The following is a 13631-nucleotide window of genomic DNA, read 5'->3' as shown; positions in this document are numbered from 1 at the left end:
AGTCTATATAATTTCGCGCTAAACTAACTAATTAATATATCAACGCCCAAAATCCCACAAAACCCTACAGTTATTTAACTAAATTAGTGTAACTGTAAAAAGGCCAAAGTTGGAAAAGTAGTAAGTAAGTGATAATCGGTTAAGATGCACGCGCTCTAACCACTGGGCCATGTCGTCTCGTCGTTAACAATTAATATGTAAACGAAATCAATTTCAATAAATTTAAAAATAACTAAATTACGAATACGATTACCATTTTTCAATTTGTAGGAACAATGTCAACTTGCTGTCCTGGGTGTTGTTATTCAAAGTTTACATTGTAAAATTCAGAAATTGCTCCTACGAGTCTTGAAATTGTGTGATTAAAATTTTACCTCCCACAAAAACATTTTTGTAGACTTTTATATTCCTGAACGACATTACCTCTTGAGGGTTCGACATTCAATTTCAAAGTTTAATATCGTACATATTATGTTTGTACTTTGACAAGAAAATGAGATATTATTCAAACAATGGATGTTTTAATATTTCTCCAATAGGTTAGTTTCTTCTTGCGATTTGTGTATGACATTCTTTTAAGTTTTTTAGAGTAAATTGTTATTCTTGTAACACACACATTCAAACCATAAAATGCATTTACAACTTATTTTGTTTTTTTTTTCTTGTACGTACTGATTATTTCAATCATAAAAAGTTTTTGAATAATAACATTCACGAACTCTGTTTGGAGGTTAGAAATCGAGATAAATTTGTTTAACTAAGGAGAGATAAAATTTGATATACTTACAATTTAAAAAAAAAACATGTATTTGAATACCTATATTTCATCACATATATTTAAGAAACTTTAAGATTATTATACTATTTTAATTACCAAGAATGAAAATGCTTAGTACAATAATTTGCCAGAATAGCATACACAATGAATTCCTTAAGCTAATCAAAATATTTTTACTTAACTAAGCGAGTTCACACAACACACAAATAATATAATTTAAATACAAAACGCCTTACATTTATTTCCAGTACAAAGTATCACACCATGGTTCAAAAGCAAAATGACAATTTAGTTCAACAAAACAATTTAACTTAGTCTGTTTCTAAATTTTTATCGTCATGTAAAGTTAAGCAGCCAGCGTTTCAACTCTAACAAGGTCAAACTCTCTAAAGGTTATACCACATCCTTCAAGTTCTCAAATGGCCAGTGGTTCTTGGCTCTAATGGAGTTTCGCGAACTTAATGTACATTACGGTTAGAAGAAAAATTACAAACTCTGTATTTAAAGTTTGAAAAAAGAATATGACGTCAGTTTTCTCGTTTAAGAAATTACTGTGACGTCATATGAACAAAAACTGTAGAGTAACTAACACACAATATACGTTAAACGCACCTGGGATAAAAACGTTTCACTTAAACGTTGCACTTAAATCCAATTTTAAATTTAACTTTATTCGCTTCTATATAATATTTTAATTAAAGCTATTTTTGAAACATATTTAGTATAGCGATTAATGATATGATGAATTTCCTTGGTGATTGGGCTTTGTGCTATCCCGGTTGGGTAGATAAAATATTCATTACATGTTCAACCCATTCACAATATATTCTACCACCAAGCTTGCTTAATATTGTTGTTTATATTATTGTGGGTAGAAGGATCGACAGGAAAAAATAGACATAATATAGAAATAAAACTAGTTATAACGGATTTAAATCACGTATATTAATTATTTTTGTCATCCCGACGTTTCGAGCACTTTACAGCGTTCGTGGTCACGGTCAGTCTACTCTTTATAACTAGTTTTATTTCAATGTGTAATCGCGACAAAATTTATGACAGACATAATATATCTATTATCAAGGGTGGTGGTGCATTTGGTAAAGCAAGGATTTGTTAAAATTTCTTACGGAACCTTTGAATGGGCGATGACCACTTACCGTTGCATAATCTATTTGACGTATACAAAAAAAAAAATTAACAATAATGAAAAGTACACCTATTGTATTATCAATACAAAGATCATATATTGATTTATTATTTGTGCTAACAAATGTAATCTTCGTAAACAAAAACTACAATGGTTCATTAAAATATTTTTGTTTTTTCAGGTGAAACGACAGAATTACGTGGACAAATGAAATGGTAAGTAAATTATATTATTATTATTATTATGTGAAATTTAATAAAACAATAATTATGAAACGATACAGTTATGTAAGAGATTAAAATATTTTATTTATAATAACTAATTTGCGTACAATATCTTGTATGTTACGTTACTGACACAAAACAAGGCTATTATAGTTACGACACAACTTAGATATAGCATCGGCAAAATTCGTTAAACCGATCACATCCGATGTGTAATCTCAATAATATTGATGAGAAATTATAAAAAAAGACTATTTATTTTATAATATTATCGCCGCCTATATACACACTGTAAAAAATATTCACCATGCCTTACGTCGTTAATGCGTCACCTACTTTGGGTTCTAAGGTTATGTTCCATTATGCCTATGGCGCAATGACTTCAACCGAAATACAACAATACTGAGTACTGCTGTTTGTAAGTACATTATGATGAGTGAATTATACCTGTCTAATCAGCTTTGAATAAAGTCCTACCACCAAGTAAAACGTTATGTTATCATTTCATACATAAGATTACCCACGAAAAAATAAGTAAATAAAGTCTTTTTTTTAACTCAAAAATGAAGTATTAAACGCAAGAGTATTATTAATTTTTTATTTGGAAATATCTACATAAAGTTCGTAGTTAAGGAGACAAAGTTTCGTAGCTTCATTCAATCTTGACTTTAAAACTGTAAACTCAAATAAGATCTTTTTACTAATTCAGAAATGGTGAAGCTAAAAATTTCCATGTTATGATTTTTCTTACACTCAGTTTATTTACTCAAAATAAAATTTAATATTGTAAATATGCTTACTGCATTCAAAATTAATTATTGAGTTACTATGAACGTTAAAAGCTAAAACATACTTATAGCTTACGAGAAAGATAAATATTCCTAAATTTTTCTTGTACTTTCAAATCTTTCACAAATCGTTTTTACTGTAAGTTGATACCACTAAATTACTTTCATTAAGAACTAAGGTTTGAAAAATATTAAATAATATACATATAAAAATATTCTACCTAAAATATTTAAACCACGAGTGTTGACATATACCAGAAATAGAAATTCAAATTTTCATATGTAACTACGCCTTTTTTATCATAAATATATACATATTTTTATCGAATAACCTTCTAATATTCAAATAACACTAATATATTTTTCGTATGGAATCATGTGAAAACTCATGAATGTATTTGAATAAAATTTGTCAGTAATGACGGCTTATATCATCGATCTCATGTGAAAATATTTTACGTCGAGGAATAAAAGTATTCACTTAACTATAATTTTATATCCAACGTCAAAACAAGCCGCTGGCTTAAATATATCGGCTTAAATATAATACTATTAAGTGTGTGACCTAATTAAAACATATTTAAACCTCGCTAATTGTTATTGGTCAATAAATTTTATAACAATCATTTGATTAGTGATTTACGTTCTGAATTCAATTTATTTTATATTATTTAACTCAAAATTATATAGATGATAAAAATAGCAGAGTTAGCACTTATTAATTTTTAGCCATAACATATTATTCTATAAATTGGCTTCTTTAAGATTGACGTAACTTTTTATTTCAAATTTAGAAAGAGAAACTACTGTTCTTCTAGTAGCTTTGCATTTTATACAATACTGTGGAATAACATTTCTGAAGTGCTTATTAAAGCTTACCCAAATAAAAAACATTATTATTTTGATTCTATTTTTGAAATAAAATTACGCCATTAAAATATTCGGTATCTCTTTTAAGAATTAATTTGTGAAAGAGATAGAAGTATGCAATGAGGCTTGATAAGTTTATTCAGAGATTACTTCATTTACAATTATTTTATCTCTTTTGTAAATATAATTTAGAAAAGAACACGTCACTAAATACTATACAAACGGTTCCTTGATTATTCATATCCCAACTAGTATAATAAATAAGATATACCTGTTTATTCGTTTGTTACGTTTTTACATCTTAACAATTTTACCCGATCATACGCAGTTTCACCAGTAACACTTGGTATACCCCCTCTCCTCAGACACGAGATATTTGGAATTTTGGTGGATCAATTGAATAAAATGAAAATTGTTTAATTATATTTTGATGTATCGTTCAAATATGTATGTTATCGAAAAAAATCGAAGCAATACAATATGTTACGTAGATAAGAGTAATCCATCTACAAAATGCGTTGCGTGTTTTATCAATCATCAAACGGATGCTAAATTTAGTTGTTCGAGAATCCATCGACCACAGATTATTTACGTCCAGAGTTATGAACCAATGGGTTTGAAAGACAGCATTGAATGATGGACAGCGGAATGATATTGTGAAACAAATCTAAAAGTTTGCTAATAAATTGAATTAATGCATTCTACTCGATAAATATATGAATTTGTATAAATTTGCTTTTGATAAAGTTATCAACAAAAGGAGACCGTGCTCTGTATAATTTATTTTTGGACGTGTCTTTAGTTTGAAAACCACTCAGACTTGGTACTATACATTTTTCTTAAATTATCTCGGCGGCTAATTAACACATGCATACGTATGTGTATGTATAGTGACATGTATTTGTGTGTATGAACACGAATATAATACACAGACGCTCATTTAAAAACTCAGTAGTTACTCTTTTTTAACATTTGAAAAATACAAAGTCGTGTTAGTTAAATACAATTATTTAAATATCCTGCTTGGAAGTCAACAGGTATTATTAATAAATACATATAAAGAGTTTTATGTAAGAACGCGAGACGGCGATAGGATTGTCTGAATATATGTTACATTTAGTTAACTAGAAAGAATTAGATTTTTATCATCGGTTTATTGCTAGCTGCATACAGCAAAAGGGTCAAGCCAAATATATTTTTACAACACTATTCATAATTTTTTCTAAGTTACGTCACAAAATATACATGAATATTATAGCTTGAGTTTCAGTGATATTCTAATCGAACGTTTTAATTACATATTTCAGCAGAAATATTAATAACGTATTAACTTTAACTTGTGACTCCAAGGTATTCCAAATAATGTAAAAATTTGTTCGGTCTCTTGAATATTTCGGATTTATTTAAACAATAACAGAATAATATCGCTTCCTGGCAACCCAATCTGAGTTACATCCATTTTAATTAATTTGTAAGCGCAGATAACCGTCCCACTGAGCCTCGTCATACTGCGTCAATGCTAATCTGAAGCGTCACTGTTATGACGTCATATACGCAATGTAAGCCCCTGTAAGTATTTATATTAGATAAGATATTTATTTAAAGATACATTTAAAATATTTCAAGCAGTCTTGTTCTTAAATGTAGAAATCATTCAATTTTTTAAGAGAAGTAATAATGTTCATACTTTATGGTCGTATATGATTACAAACGGTCGTATCAACGCATATGGTCGTTTATCAATACATAGTATGAACAATGTCACTTACCGCTGTCTGACCCTATATGTATCTTTAAAATTACATAGCGGATTTTGTTGCGGTTTTACAATATCGTGGGACAACGCTGATCATTTTAGAGGTTTCTGAAGTAATATCGTAAGTAAACAACTTAGTGCTTACATTGCAATAACGCATATTTAGTATTAGCATGGCAACCGCGTGAAGCCGGGCGGGACTACCATCACCCATAGACATCGCAGTTGTAAGAAATTACTATGGCCACTAACCTCGGGAACTAAGGAGTTCCTTTCTTTTCTCAAGCTTCACAGAACTTCAGAGAACATAACAATATGGCGTATTATTGTTTCGTGGTACAATATTTGTTGAGTAGTACCTAGACTAGCTACCTGGCTACTATTATCAAGTCAATTAAATTGGTAACAAAGCGTTCATAAAATTAGTAAAAAAGCGTTTATTTACATTGATTCACTGATTAAACAGAAACGCTATCCAATATGGTTTCAAATAATATGATTCCTTCACAAAGGGGATCGGACGAAACCCTACTTACTAGATTAGCATATAAATCAACATTGTGTACTTGCTATTTGTTTAATAAGTCAGTAGCTTTATGATACACGAGTAAGCATTGCCATATATTTCTTGAACGCTACCTTCAAAAATTGATATATTTATATTTAATCAAAAAAAACATCGTAATTATTTAAATTTACGGCACCAAATATAAATATTGGCGATGATCCAGTTCATAATTTATTTACCATTTAGTTATTATAAAGCGTTAGCGACGATATCTCAGTGCATAAGAAACGTGGATATTAGGTATCCACGGGTCACGGGTTTAATTCTGAGTGCGGCTGAGTGTGGTATGCTTTTGTTTTTTATAATAAATAATATGTAACGTTTGTAACGCGTATATATAAAGCTAAGAAGTCGTAGAAAGAAGTAAGTACAATACATCAAAAGAGGCCTTGATTGTTAACAGTGAATTTTAATATAAAATAACTCCGAACACTAGCAGCATGAGGACATTTTAAAATAAAACTAGTACCCGCCCCTAAAGCACGTTTTATTCAAGCTCTTAAATATCGAAAATAATTTGTTCGATGGCTGCTTGTTTATTTATTTTACTGCCAAATATTAATAAAGAATTTAAAAAAATGCATATAAATATAACCTTTTTTTAATAATAGTATTACATATTGTAAAAAAGTTGCGTACGTTCGGTTTAGTTGTTTTCATACGATGATGAATGAAAAAAGATGCTTGTGTGTAATGATTTAACAGTATCAGTCTCATATACCATCTTGTGGCCCAATGGTTAAATATCAAAAAATTAAAAAATATTAATTATAATATTTTTTTAAAATCGAATATGTTTTCTAAATTGCCAAAGCGAGATGGCCCAGTGGGTTAACCGAATTTTGTGGGTTTAAATCCAAGGAAACACCAGCTAATTTTCATGTACTTATTTATGTTTATAATTAATCTCGTGCTCGAGGAAACTTGCATGTTTCGAATTTCAAATAACATGTGAATTTCAAAAATGTGACGACTTATTTACGTCTAAAAGAAAACGTGATCATTGTGAAAACACAATCGAACGTTTAAAATCATTTTAATATTTCATGAACTCGATGCGAAATATTAAAATTGAAGTATATACATAAAACATGTATTGTCTGTTGCGTTCACTTGGATATTTTCATAATATTTCAAACACATTCTTTGTTTTTATTTATATTTTATCTTAACAGAATATAAACAGCGGATGTGCTTTATCAAAACATTCAAAATATTTTAATATAGAAAAATATCGGTGATGTAGCCACTGAAATGGTAAAGATTAGGTTAAAAGATAATATTTTAAATATAGACTCAAATACGTACTCTCTTTGTAATTTTACCTACATTTGACATATACGTATATTTAGATAAAATAACTAACGTCACTTGTGTATATTATTTGCCATACAAATGTTATACGAATAAATAAAATGTAACATGCATTACTTGGTAGTAGGGCTTTGTGCTAGCCCGTCTGGGTAGGTACCACCCATTCATTAGTTATTCTTCGTCCAAATAACAGTACTTAGTATTGTTGTGTTCCGGTTTGAAGGATGAGTGAGTCAGTGTAACTACAGGCACAAGGGACATGGCATCTTAGTTTCCAAGGTTGGTGGCACGTTGACGATGTAAAGAATAGTTAATATTTCTTATATCGTCATTGTCTATGGGTGATGGTGACCACTTACTTTTCAGGTGGCCCATATGCTCGTCCGCCAACCTATGCCATAAAAAAATGCACTTAAGATGATGTCATAGTACATATTTAACATTTTTTATTACAGTATTATTAATTTAATTTTTAATTATAATATATTATCTAATCCAGAAACTATAGACACTCTTGTTACGTTATATGCCCCGTGACTTAATTGAAAAAAAATCTATAAAATTTTCCAAATCAGAATCGCCTATTTATTAAACAAAAAATCTAAAATTAAATTATTTATTGTTGATACGACTATGTAGGTACGGTGAGAAAAACAGTTACTATATTTCTTATTCCTTAAACATAACAGTATTTTATTTTACACTCAAATGTGTCTAATATTTTTTTTTAATATTCAAAGACGCTTTTAGATGTGGATAGTAGTAGAAGTAGTATTTAGAAATATCCAAAAAAACTTAGATCTTTATAAAAACATTCCGGTTGAAATAAGTCATTGATAAATTAAGACTGTATACAAAACATATTACTTCATTCATGAAATTCCAAACTGTAAAGAACCGTATGGTGTAATCAATTAATAGTATTTTTCACGCCGTAAACATTAGGTTTTATTAATTGCACGTACTTTATAACACTTCAGCGTGCTTCACTGAATAAAGGATATTTCGGTCGGAGCATTATTTTTATGTAATCTGAACTATTTGGATCGTTTCCTAAAACTGTTATTTTGGGACCATTTTATTTTTTAGGGAATACTAGCGACCCGCCCCGGTTTCGCACGGTTGCAATGATATGACATAACAGTATAAATTTAAAAAATAATCAGTATCGTTTTACAAAATTTTCCATGTTATTATACATAAAAACCTTCTTCTCGAATCACTCTATCTTTTAAAAAAAACGAATCAGAATATGTTGTGTAGTTTTAAAGATACAACATACAATACATACATATGCATACATAGGGACATAGGGACAGAGAAAGCGACTTTGTTTTATACTATCTAGTAATAGTTATTAGAAGTGATGCAATCTATAAACAAGTGACAACAAAGTGCATAATATTTTTCGAATGAACTAACCTTTATAATAATTACCAAATGATTTTAAAGCGCTCTAAAGCATATACATTTTAAATTCATTTACCAATATTAATTTTTATATTAGGTTTGGAATTAAATTATTAAACCCACATACTCTTCTCTTATCTCATGAATTTTATTATCGAATATATTATACTTTTAGGAAACCTACATATATTTATGCACACATACAACAAACAATTAATTAAACATATTGATTTTAAGCAATATTTGATGACCTCCGTGGTCGAGTAGTGTGTACACCGGTTTTCATGGGTGCGCTACTCCGAGGTTCCGGGTTCATTGGTTTTCTATGTTGTCTTGGATGTGGGTGTTTGTGGTACCGTCGTTATTTCTGATTTTCCATAATACAAGTGCTTTAGCTACTCACATTGGAAACAAAGTTTATGTATATAATGTTGTCCAATATTTATTTATTTAATATTATTTGTTGTGTGTGTGAGCACGTGTGCGTATGTGAGCACACACGCGTAAGTACTCCGATGATTGTCTTGTTTTTGTAAATTTGTAAATTATCGGAACGAATATCGACTCCAATTAATTTTACCTGGCATAATATCACATCGAATATCTTTATTCGTTTTAATTTTCATTCTTCAGTCTTTGGTTATTTAAATATATTAAATAGCATGAAATACCTGGTAGTATCGCTGTTTAAAATAAACATCGAAATAAAGCGCTCAACGATTGTTTTCTTTTGCAATTTATTCGTAGCTTTGCTGCGCTATGTTCATTGTGGCTTTGACCGCGTTGGGTTATCTCTTACAAAGGATAAAAGCAGTTTTAAGATTAGATGTACATAGAAAACAAACAATATTTTTAAGCTGCTTTGATCACAGTTTTATATGTAAGTATGTAATTAATATAAAGTGTCTTATTAGTATAGTCTGCAAGACTGTAGATCTCCTGTCCTTTAAACGTTTCCAAGGCGAGGCTGTTGAGGTGCTGTTCTTTTTTTCATCATCATCATTATAGGTTGGTGGACGAGCATATGGGCATATGGGATGGTAAGTAGTCACCATCACACATAGACAATGACGCTGTAAGAAATATTAACTATTCCTTACATTGTCAATGTTCCACCAGCCTTGGGAACTGGTGTTATGTTCCTTGTGCCAGTAGTTACACTGGCTCACTCACCCTACAAACCGAAACACAACAATACTGATTACTGTTATTTAGCGGTAGAATAACTGGTGAGTAGGTACCTATCCAGACGGGCTTGCACAAAGCCCTACCACCAAGTAACAGTAACTGTCCTTAGCAGAGTTCGTCGGAATACCTACTAAAGCATCAGCGATACTCACTCTGTCTGTTCGGAAGACATGGTGTCACTTATGCATTATACTGTGACGCCCTAACTATTTGCCATTTACGGACTTCGAGTTTTTCCCAAGTTTAGGAATGTTTATTTCAAGAAACTCTCTATAGCAACCAGAAGTCTCTAAGTTGGCAGTGTTAAAAATTTCCTGTCTAGGAATGCACATAAAATCATTGGCAATTTGCCTGAGCTCTCTCCGGTCGCGTCGGATTATTTGAGTGAGGGAATGGAGAGTCCATCTGTGCAAGTGCTCGCACGCAATTGGGTATCCTGTGCATTTTTTGTTTACAGTAAACCTAAAATTTACTTTTTGCCTAGATATAGGAAATATGCAAGTGTTAAACATGAAAGGTACAGAAATCTGAGGCTTAATGATTATTATTTCAAACATTCGAAGCAGCTAATAACAATTCCAAATTTAAATATACATCTGACGAAATATTTTTTTTTTAATATCATTATACTGAATGGAGAAGGATCGGTTCTATACATGAAAAGAAAACTCAATTTACACTCAAGATTTCGTACTAACACGATGAAAGAGTCAAGTTAATCGAAACTCAGCTGAATTGGGGAATGAATTATTAATGTGTAAGAATATGCACGGCTCAAAGCCAGAGCACGATCTTCTTTATTAAGATATGAGTGTTGCTATCGTCTATTCCAACCACAGAACAACAAAGAAATAAATAACATTTGAAAACGAATTGATGCAAATTCATTGATCGAGAACTTGATTGATATAACATTCATTATGGATTTGCGAATAAATGAAATTTTGAACGTCGAAAGTGTTATCGATTTTTTGTAAGTAGTAAAGTAATAGTGTTGTATTATAAATAAAGATATATAAATTAAAAAGTTCTTATGTGTTCACAATATGTAATACGAAAATCTAAAATTATTTCTTTTTCGTCCTTGGATTGAAATACCATGTATAAGAAAAACAGGATATTAATATTGATATTATTATTGATTACTATCATGTAATAATAAGTAAGATGGCACAGCGGCTAGAACAGGCACATCTTAACCGATGATTGCGGGTTCAAAACCAGACAAGCACCACTGAATATACTTGTGCTTAATTTGTGTTTATAATTCATCTGGTAAGGAAAACATCTTGAGGAAACCTGCATGTGTCAAATTTCATAGAAATTCTGCCACATGTGATTTCCACCAACCCGCATTGGAACAGCGTGGAGTATGTTCCAAACCGTCTCCTCAAAGGGAAAGAAGGCCTTAACACAGCAGTGGGATATTTACAGGCTGCAATTGTTGTATGTAATAATATTGTTGGAATAAACAAGCAACATCAGTGTCAAGTCACACAACATCACTTTAAAAAAAAAGTTGGGAGATTCGTAGTTGACACATTGAGAATTGCAATTATGATTATTACGGTGTAATGTGATTATTGATGGTTATTTGTGTTGTAGACTAAATGGTTTACTTTCGTGGTAGATTGATTGTTATTTTAAATTAAAGATAATTGTTTTAGAGGTTACCCTACTTCCTACTTCTGGTTTAACCAAGCATCATAATCAACCATTGTCCACACGTAGTTAACCTCTGATATAGCCATTAGCCATATGAGGCCAGTAAGTGAGAATGTTGAAGACGAAGACAAAATTGTTTGGAAAAAAACGAATATTGAATAATTTTAATGCCTTAATTTTTATCGGTTGTTGGGTGGGCCATTGTTATAAAAGACAAACTGTGTTCCTTATGTATCTTAGATTCCATCGTTAGTGAAACATACACAGTTACAGTTCTGGTCTACATGACCTGACTGTATTACCAAGTGACCAATTAGCTCGTCTGCCTTCAAATAAGGATCTGGCTTAAGCCAAGTTATATTTAAAACATACGTATATAAGTATGCCCAGAGGACGACTAAACATAAGAATTAATATTTAATTCGAACGTATTTTTTTACATAAAACATGCATTAGACTGGAAAAAAAAAGCGTAGCGTACGAACATTCGAGAATAAATTTCATAAATTATGTAAAATAGGAAGCTATGCGAGAGTATTGGATCCGAAGATGGAGCGGACTCGGTGTAGTCGGCATCGCTTTTGTTAAAACGTGCAATGAATAATGAAATTCATAATGTAAAGATATTATCGTCACATACTGTTGCAATTAAATGAATACGCCGTTAAAATAATTTATCCATTGATAGTTTATCATATGAATATTCATATAAATAATAGGTACTGATTGTACCTTCCGACATCGCGTACGTCACGATTTTTTTTATAGCAAAACATTAATTTTATTTTGTCTCATGATCTTTCTGTATACTGTATATTCATGATCCTCTGAATATTCGTCTGTATACGCGCCTTGTCTTATATCTAAATAATAAGCTCACTGAAAATATTATTTAAATTTTGATTAAGATTCAAAAATGCTCAATGTCTTAATCTTTAAGGTTTAGTGAAAAGTAACACGATTTTGTAGGGGTAATCTTAAAATACAAGGATGAAATAATGCAGTATAATTCCTTATGGCGCGTAGATATTCACTAAGAAATGATTTTCAAAATTCATCACCTAAATAGGTATATCCTTTTATTGAGTTACATTTTTTTTCAATTGTAAAATATTCATGTCCTAAATAAACTTTTTCTTATTCTTAAATCGAATTCAGTGAAATTGGGGATTTGAAGTTTGGAAATTGGCGTTTGCGCTTCTATTTATGAATTCAAGAAAGATATTATTTTTTAAAAAATCCGCCACTGGCGTGGATGAATTTTGGGTTTTAATATTATATATCAGTTTGTCATTTTTGACGTTGAAAAAATGGTATATCCCCATTGGATACATCGCACGACTTTTTAATGAAATATGTTCTCAAAGCCGTAATAGGTATTGTTACTGTAAACTTATATATTATGATTTTCGAAGCGCAATTAATCAAACAACAATGGAGTTCCACGGATTTTATTAATTCCCACTTATCAACGTACTTAAGATTAAACGGCATGACACAGAACTCATAGTATCAGTTAATTGTCGTAGATAATATTCAATTGATACTGACATGGGACATGATACTTGGACGTGGTACACTCGTACCATATTGTGTTTATAATGATTTACTTGCCGGTAGGGCTTTGTGCAAGCCTGCTTTGGTACTATACTTTTCCAATATTCTACCAATAGGAAGGTATTTACGTATTAATGCCACTGCAGAAAAATCTTCGAATGCGCCAATATCGGTGAAGCTGAATTAGACTAGGATTTTTTTCAACTGAAATCAGTGAATAAAGTATACCTTTGTTGGCTTTTAAAACGCTTTGCTTTAGTGACGTTACTATGTATGTTACGTGTATCAGACACAAGGGATATTACATCTTAGTTCCCAAGGTCAGTGGCCCATTGACGATGTAAGGATTGGTTAAGATTTCTT

At 30.8% G+C, this 13631-nt stretch overlaps 1 protein-coding gene across 1 annotated transcript in view; it reads left to right on the top strand.

The window, feature by feature from the left end:
* Positions 1-13631, top strand: part of LOC124539748 (5-hydroxytryptamine receptor 1-like) — a 163161-nt gene that overhangs the window by 84036 nt on the left and 65494 nt on the right. Inside the window, exon 3 of the mRNA XM_047117093.1 lies at positions 2110-2143. The gene's annotated coding sequence lies outside the window, so the exon portion shown is untranslated. The remainder of the gene's footprint in view (positions 1-2109; positions 2144-13631) is intronic.

The sequence above is a fragment of the Vanessa cardui genome, chromosome 23 (genome assembly GCF_905220365.1).
Source record: "Vanessa cardui chromosome 23, ilVanCard2.1, whole genome shotgun sequence".
NCBI classification, from domain to species: Eukaryota; Metazoa; Arthropoda; class Insecta; order Lepidoptera; family Nymphalidae; genus Vanessa; species Vanessa cardui.
Note: the sequence above shows the minus strand (reverse complement) of the source record. Positions and strands in the feature narration are given on the sequence as shown.